At 79.6% G+C, this 2,500-nt stretch overlaps 1 non-coding gene across 1 annotated transcript; it reads left to right on the forward strand.

Moving 5' to 3' along the window:
• Positions 1 to 1,605: 1,605 nt before the first annotated feature.
• On the forward strand, positions 1,606 to 1,758 carry LOC128904000 (5.8S ribosomal RNA). Its single transcript, XR_008464344.1, has one exon. It is a non-coding gene; the product is annotated as a 5.8S ribosomal RNA (ribosomal RNA).
• Positions 1,759 to 2,500: the final 742 nt, after the last annotated feature.

Below are 2,500 nucleotides of genomic sequence, written 5' to 3' on the forward strand. Positions count from 1 at the left end.
GAGGACGTGGTTGTGGCGGCGGACGTCGGGCGCGGCCCCCGCGGGCGGACGCTCCCCCGAAGGTGGCAGTGGGGGAGGCACCCCCGCGGGGCCTAAAGTTCGTTTCCCTCGCCCCAGGGCCAGGTACCTAGCGTCCGCGCTCTCGCGGTCCCTTCCCTCGGCGCGTCTCTCGGCGCGTCTCCGGGGGTCGAAGGGCCGCGGGGGCCGGGCGGGGGTTTAAAGACTCGGGCGGCTCGGCGTCGCCCGGGGGGCCGGCCGGCCGGCGGCGGCGGCCGGGAGTTCTCTCTCGCGGTGAGAGAGCCTCTCCCGGACGGCCGTCGCCTGCGACCGCGTCCCGCGGGCGGCCCGTGCCGGGGAGGGGCACCCCTGCCCCCCCCTCTCCGCGGCCCGGTCTCGGCGGAGAGACCGCGGCGCGAGCGGTCGGCCGTGTCCGACCTGCCCGCCTCGGAACGGGCGACCCCGGCGAGGAGCGCGGGCTCCCCGCCGGGGCTCGCGGCGGGTCCCCGCAAGGGGGGGACCCGCCGCCGGGCGGCCCTACGCCCTCCCCCCGCACTCCCTGTGCGCGGGGGGGGGCGGGAAGGGACGCCGCGCCTCCGTCGCAGCGGCTGCGTCGCGCTGCGGCGCCGCTCCTCCCTCCCCCGTCCGGGCGAGCGCTCGGCGTTCTCCCGCCGCTAAGCGCCGGCGAGGGCGGCACCCCGTTGCCCGAGCGGCGGCGTCGCCGCTCGGTCTAGCCGGACGGAGCCCCCCGCCGCCGAGGCCGTCCCGGCCCCGGGCCCCGCCTAGCCGCTTCGCCTCCCCGTCTTCGCCTTCCCGGCCGAGCCGTGCAGGCGGTCGGGGCAAGCGGGGGCGTCCCACTCCCGGTCTCCGCGTGGAAACGGGGAGAGCGGGAGCCGCCCCCGCCTCAGGCGGCCGTCCGCCTTCCGCTCGGCGCGTGCCCGCGGAAGGAGACGGGAAGCGGCGGCGGCGGCGGTGCCGTGGCGGGCGGCCGCCGCGCGGCGGGCCGCCGTCCGGCGGGCCGCGGGCGTCGTGCGTCGCCGGCTCGGGGCGCGTCCGCGTCCGCCCGCGGCGGCGCGGAGCCGCCGAGGTGCCGTCGGGACGGGACCCCGGGGAGGAGTTAGGCTGCCCGTAGCGCGGCGGAGCGGCGCGCGCGGAGGCGCGCGCGCGGGGTAGCCGTCGGGGCCCCCCGCGCCGCCCGCTCGAGGCGGACAGGCGGAGCGGCCGGGCGCGCCGCCGCCTCCGTGCGGAGGCCGGACCGAGCCCGGGCGCCTGGGCCGCCCCCGAAGCGAGCGAGGCGCTTGCCGTCGCCTTCGGCCGGTGGGGAGCGCGGGCTCCCAGGCCCTCGTCGCCGCTCGGGGCGTTTCCTTCCTTCCTTTCTGGCCCTCCTTGGGCGTGCTCGTACGGTCAGTCGAGGCGAGGCCCCTCCGTCTCGCCCCCGTCGCGCCGCGCTCCGCCGTTCTTTCCCCTCCCGCCCCGCGCGGGGATGCGAGGGGAGGAAGGGGGGGCCGGCCGGCGGGGCAGGCGGTTGGGCCGTCCTCCGAGAGGGGCCGCTCCTGGCGAGCGTTCCCGGCCCTCCCGCGCGCGCGGGGCGGTGCCGAAAGACGAGACAACTCTTAGCGGTGGATCACTCGGCTCGTGCGTCGATGAAGAACGCAGCTAGCTGCGAGAATTAATGTGAATTGCAGGACACATTGATCATCGACACTTCGAACGCACTTGCGGCCCCGGGTTCCTCCCGGGGCTACGCCTGTCTGAGCGTCGCTTTGCGATCAATCGCCGGCTCGGCCGCCGCCCCTTGGCCGGGCGACGGCCGCACGAGCGGCGCGGCTGGGGTGCCTCGCAGGCCCCTCCCGAGGGCCTTCGTCCCCCTAAGTGCAGACTCGGGGAGCGCTCCGAAGCTCCCCGCTCCCGGAGCGCCCGCTCTGCGGAGCTCGTCTCGCCGGTGGTTGGCCGGGGCTCGCCGAGTCCGGTCGGGCCCGGCGCGGCGGTGGGGAGAGACGCCGGTCGGGGGGAGGCGCGGGCCTCGTCCCCGGCCCTCCCGCGCGGGCGGCTGTCTGCGGGTGGGTACCGCGCGGTACCGTGCCGTCGCTGCCGCGCGCGCGCGCCGAGCGTGCCGGGGACGGGGGTCATCCCCGTCGCCGCCCCCCCTTCCTCTCCCGTCTCTCCCCGACGACCCGCCGCCCCCCGAGCGCCCGCCGGCGGGTGGGGGGGGAGCGAGGTCGCGGCCGGGCCGGGGCGCCGGCGGCTGCGGCGGCGGCGGCGAGTCGGGCGACGGCTGCGCCCGCGCGGCCGCCGCTTCTCCGTCGTCGTCGCCGTCGTCGCCGCGCGTCTTCCCGTCCCGTGCCGCGGCTCCTCGCCTCTCCCCCGCTCCCGCCAGGCGGTGCCGCCCGGGCGCCCGCCCGGCCGTCGTCCCCGGCCGTCGCCCCCGGGGGGCCGTCTCCGGGCGCGTCTCCGGACGCGCTTTTTCGGGCCGTTCATCCGGGCTGGGGCTTCCTTCGGTTCT

Source organism: Rissa tridactyla, unplaced genomic scaffold (assembly GCF_028500815.1).
Source record: "Rissa tridactyla isolate bRisTri1 unplaced genomic scaffold, bRisTri1.patW.cur.20221130 scaffold_81, whole genome shotgun sequence".
Taxonomy (NCBI): domain Eukaryota; kingdom Metazoa; phylum Chordata; class Aves; order Charadriiformes; family Laridae; genus Rissa; species Rissa tridactyla.